Here is a 5354-nt window from a genome sequence, read left to right on the forward strand (position 1 = left end):
ATTCATGGCAGCCCAGCTCCGGGTTGAGCTGTTGTTCAGCATCTTAGCTGTGGAGGGCAGTGTCACTGGCCCTCATATGTGGGATCCGAACCAGGGCTCTCTGGCGTCCCAAGCCAGCTCTTAACCAACGCGCCACTTGGCCAGCCCGGCCCTGATTTGATCTTGATTCCTCCGCTGGTGCGTTAGGGAGCTCAGCCTTCCTATATTGTTTTGTCTGCCTCACAGTTAGAATTGGGCCTCCTGAAAGAGTATGTATTTAATTCAGCTTTACTCACAGATGAATAAACACATTTGGAAACGGATTGAAGGACTTATTTTATGCTGTGATGGCCTCTGGGTGGAGAAACTTTTTGTTTGTATCTTCTGTGTTATTTAATTGTAAAAGTGCTCCTAGCAAGCTCCCTCCCAGTCAGTCAGCTTGAGTGTTTTGTGTAGATTAACTCATTAAAGGCTGGGACTTCCGGTTCTTATCCATGACTATGAGGTAAAGGGTCTGAGCCAGAGAAGTGACAACTTGTCTAAGGTCAGATGGCTAGCCAGGAGTCCAGTGCTTGTTGTAACAGTTCCATGATGACCCTTCTCTACTTGTACCTGTAACTGTACTTGTCTGTCCAAGGCCCTGTCACTAGTTCACACGCAAAGGATTTACACAGTTTAATAAGTAATGATTAAGCTTTTGGATCTATTTATTCTTGTCATATCCTGGCATTAGATTCTTCCTCAGCAGGTTTTTAGGAATTATTGGGTTGTCGGAAAAGTCATGACGTATTTTTTCTGTTTTTAGTTGCAAAAATGCATCATGACTTTTGTGACAACCCAATAGAAAAAAGCCTCTTTAAGAGCCAAGGCATGTGTAAAGAATCCAGTAGTGATTGCTGAAATCGGGGGTGTGTAAGCCCCCCAGATTTGAATCCTTGGTCCTGGTGCAGATCCATGGGCTCGCTCTCAGGATGAAAGACTGTCACTCACAGCACCAACCCTGACCTGGCTTCAAACTCCCCAGAAATAAAGATATAGAGACAGATCCAGAGGGATCTGAGGAACACCAGGAAACACTCTTACCCCAAATTCAACTTCTTGGCCTCCTGGCGCTGACTCAGGTGCTGTCTGCTCTTCTAGTCCCCAGGGCTTAGGCAGGATGGGGCTTTCGGTAGGTGCTCAGTGACTGTTAGCAGCATGAATGGATCAGTCACTTGTCAAGTGTTTTGAACTACATTTCAAAAGAGGAGAAACCGTGTGTCTCCCCTCCTAATACAAGCCCTCCAAAGCACTGTGGAGAAGAAAGCTCCTCCTCAGCTGGGCCCCATCCCATGTAGACACAGGAGCCCTGGTAAGCTCCTCCTGGCCCCCTGCTGTGGACTCCGCCCTCCCCCAGACCCTTCTAGGTGTCTCCTGAACCCTGAGTGAGCTGCCTCACCTGTCCACTTCCTCATGGGTCCAGTGCAGCACTGTCCTGCGCCAGGTAATGAGGGACAGGAAGGTGTGCTTTACAAACACTGGGCTCCGTATTTTCAAAAACAGCTTCTCTCTACCTGGCAGTGAATCTCCTAAGGGTCAGGGAAGTTTTGGAGGAGGCGAGGTGTCTGCTATGTGACCCTTGATGGATGTGGGAAAAGAAATCCATGGGTCATTTGTTTCCTTTTCCCCCCAATTCATTTTACTATATTTTTNTTCTGGAGGTCCATGTCCTCTGCATGTTTGTGGAGCTGGTGGCAGGCCTGCCCACGTGGAGAGAGCTGATGAGAGGCTGTGTGCAGACGGCTGTGTATGTGTGTGTGTCGGCAGTATTTCAGTCAGAATTCATCCAGCTGAAAGCTTAGCTTTCACAATGAATTCATTGTTAACCTCTCATTCTCCAACCTGTTTTTCTCTTTTGGGATTAATTTTACTGCAGCAGGAGTTGACTCTTAAAGTGACAGCCGTGTATTGGATGCTGTCAGAGAAGGCTGATAAGATTGGCAGGGAAGCTCGAAGCCTCAGTGGTTTCATCAAGTGCTCGACCTGTAGTGGAAACACGTGGAACAAAGGGCTGGGAGTTCTTTTCTGTTCTCCCTCCCTGTTTCTGGGAGTTTGGGAGGACAGGGCGTGTAGGGACCTGGGAACTCTGCCCCAAGCCGTGGAAGGAAGCTGGACCTCGCAGACCTTGCTCTTGGAGCCCATCTCAAGTGCGGTGTGTGTGCTGGGTTGTAGCAGGGCTGTGGATGCTCTCCTGCAGTGACGGGAGTAGTTCCATCTGGAGGGGTCGGCCCCGCTGCGTTCTCATCAGCACTCTGGCCTGGTGGGGCTGAAGAACATTGATGTAGGCTCTTCCTAGTTCCCCCTTTCCTGGTGAGGGAGGAAGTGAGGGCTTGCTGGCGGGTGCCCAGGTTCCAGCACTGCTGTGACTTTCCGCCACCTCTCCTGGCCTGTCCCTTTGCTTCTCCGTGGTGAGGGTCCCTCCTCAGACGCCCCTGCCATGTGGCCTCTCTTCCCAGCCTGCAGAGCCCAGGGCAGTGTCCAGGATGCTCTGGGCTGTCAGGCTCCCTGCTTGAGGCCCTTCCTCTTGGCCTGAAGAAATCGCCCTCTGTGGAAACCTCCTTGTGGCTGGGAAGCCTTTTCTGACCAATCAGCTTCTTCGTCCTGTTCCCATGTCCATCCCTGTCTTGGTCTGCACCTGGTTCTGTTGTCTATTCAATGTTCTGTTTCTCTAAAACAGGTTTTGCACCTTGTTTTGTCCTTATCTCTTAACCCTCTGTCGTGCCCAGCTGATCTCACAGATTCATTGCATACCAATTTTCAAATACGAAATACGTCTTTACTGTACTAAATCACAGACACGACTGGCAATAGGTTATGTAGAGGGGGAAGATACGGAAGCAATGAGTCACAATACTTAAGTTAACTGTTAGATATTTGAAAATTTGTGTGCAGTGAATCTGTGAGATCAGTTGCGCCCGACAGAGGGTTAAACCTTGAGTCCAGATGGCTTCTGTGACTCTTGCACGTTTTCTCCTCCTAGCCCTGTACCTGGGCTTCCTGTGGTGTATTGTCACACGCCTGTGTGTCTTATCCTTTTTGCTGTTTATTAACAAAACCCTGTCTGCATCCTGCATGTACGTTCTGACTCCCCTGCATTCAGAGCTGTGTATGTTTGAGGGGTGCAGGGCCTCATTCTAAACTCTTTGTTGCCCATTTAATGACCAATACATTCCAAAGTAGGAGGAAGTCAGGGGGTTAAAAACATGGACCTGTGTTCCACTTCTTCATTGTGTAAGGAAATGTAATTTCCAATGTAATTCCAACTTCTGTAGGTGTATTATACCCCCCACCTGACCCTTGAAAGGTTATATTTTGAAGCCATTGATTCCTTTTTATACTACAGCCCTTCCTGGGAGACTTTGGAGATCACGTGTTGGGTTAAATCTGGATCAGCAACCGTAAGTGTCAAGCATGCAGCATTCTGGGCTGAGGCCCTCCATGTTGGCACTGCTGTTGCCATGGCTACGAGACCTGCCATGGACCCCTGTCCTCACATGGGCCCCTGTCCTCACACGGCTGGATCCTGAGTTCCTGTGCTATAGAAGAGCCAGTGTCACTGATGCAGACCCTGCTCGGGAGGCAGCCCCTCCCAAGGCAGTTGTTTTCCCATGAGGGGGACTATTTCTTTCTTTTTTTTTTCATGCGGGAGTCGAACCAGCAACCTTGTTGTTAAGAGCGCTCGCTTTATCCACTGAGCCATCTGGGCAGCAGCTCAGCTTAAGGTGCTGAGTGCAGTCCTAGCCGCGGGTGGGTGTAACCCACCATGGAACAGGCAGTCTTGTCATTAGGAGCATGTGCTCTCACCTGCTGAGCCATCCTGCCACCTGTTGGCAGCTCAGCGGCAGGATTCTTAAGGATATGGATTCAATGATCTTTGAGATGTGCAGGAAGTGAGCAGAGCTTCATTGTCCATGCAGAGAAATATTGATTTCAGAATTTCATAGTATGTTTGTGGTGACATGTGCATAGTTAATTAATGGTGACCGTCCAAGTTAGTAAAATGCAGAGACACTGTGTTTACTGAGTCTGCGATCAGTTAAGCCTGAGGACCAGACTTCAGGCTGCTGGCGGCCTGACCTTGTGCCCTCCGCCTGCCTTACCTGCCTGTTGCTGGGTGAGAGGCTCAAGGGGCAGGAGGAGAGAGTCAGAGGGCAGATTAGGTGGCCACACGGGGAGGGTCACACTTGAATGCTTCCAGCTCCCTTCTTTTCCTTTCCGCAGCTTTCTCCGTGGAATAGGAGAAAACAGTCTCACTCTGGTCTTTGTTTAAACCAGCCAGCCACCTGCCCGGAGCTTCACCTGTGTGTGGTTCCCTGCAGGTAGGACCACCTGCATTTTGCTGGGTGCTGCACTGCACCAGAGCCTTGGGGCCCACCTGTCTCCTGTGGGCCCGCTCCCCATCTGCCCATAGTCACAGCCAGGGTGGGCAGGGTGTGTGACGCAGTCCATCCTAGGAGCACACGCAGGCAGGAGCCTGGGCTGAGAATCCCTCGGCCACCTTATCCAGTAGCCACGTCCTGTCTGCCCGGTGAGCGCACAACATACTTCACAGAAGGCCTCGTGTATCTATAGCGGGCACCCAGCAGCCTTCAAGGGGTGGGTCTGTTATCAACCTCATTTAATAGAAGATCACATTTCGGCTCGGAGAGAGTGGGGCTCACCTGTGGTTACCCATTTTCAACTAAGTCACAGACCTTGAACTTGGGTCCTGGCCTGCTTTTGAGTGCGGGGCCTGCCTTTGTGGGATTTGTTGGGGTGAGAGGGTCTTACCAGAATGTTCTTTGCCAGTGAGTATAGCTCACCTGAGAGCAGAGTCCCTTTGGGGATGAGCTGGTCACATTTGGTGACACTCCCGCCCTTTAATGCAGGGGCCTAGAAGGAAACATTCCGTGTGTGTGCTATGCTGTGCTGGCAGTACCTGTCGGGGTGCCTTCAGAGCTCCAGAGCACATCCTGCCCAGGGCAGCTCTGAAAGGCAGCTTCACTTTGGGAATTTGGGATCGTGTCTCTTGCTGGTTGGAGCCTTCAGCTGTATGACAGCATCTTGACCATACAAGGCCCTGATTTGATCTTTTTTTTTTCTAAATATTTTATTTATTTTTTACCAATTATAAATGGTATTGTATTTTAAATTTTCGTGTCCATGTGTTCATTACTAATATATAGAAATACAATTAATTTTATTTTTTAAATTTTTTTAAAAGATTTTTATTGGGGAATTGGGGGGATGGGAACAGTGCTGGGGAATTGGGGGAAGAGGAACAGACAAGTTGCTGTCCTTTTGTTCTTCAGTCTAGTTGTGGAGGACGTTGCTTCACTGGCCCAAGTTGGCACCAT

General features: G+C 49.7%; 1 protein-coding gene across 4 annotated transcripts in view; it reads left to right on the plus strand.

The window, feature by feature from the left end:
* The window catches only part of AMDHD2 (amidohydrolase domain containing 2), a 28987-nt gene extending 23838 nt beyond the window's left edge, over nucleotides 1–5149 (plus strand). For 2 of the 4 annotated variants that reach the window (XR_002124697.1, XR_002124699.1), the window contains 2 exons: nucleotides 3362–3416; nucleotides 4240–5149. The gene's annotated coding sequence lies outside the window, so the exon portion shown is untranslated. The remainder of the gene's footprint in view (nucleotides 1–3361; nucleotides 3417–4239) is intronic. The other 2 variants (XR_002124698.1, XR_002124700.1) reach the window with 2 other exon arrangements.
* The last annotated feature ends 205 nt before the right edge of the window (nucleotides 5150–5354 follow it).

This window comes from Hipposideros armiger, unplaced genomic scaffold (genome assembly GCF_001890085.2).
Source record: "Hipposideros armiger isolate ML-2016 unplaced genomic scaffold, ASM189008v1 scaffold_126, whole genome shotgun sequence".
NCBI classification, from domain to species: Eukaryota; Metazoa; Chordata; class Mammalia; order Chiroptera; family Hipposideridae; genus Hipposideros; species Hipposideros armiger.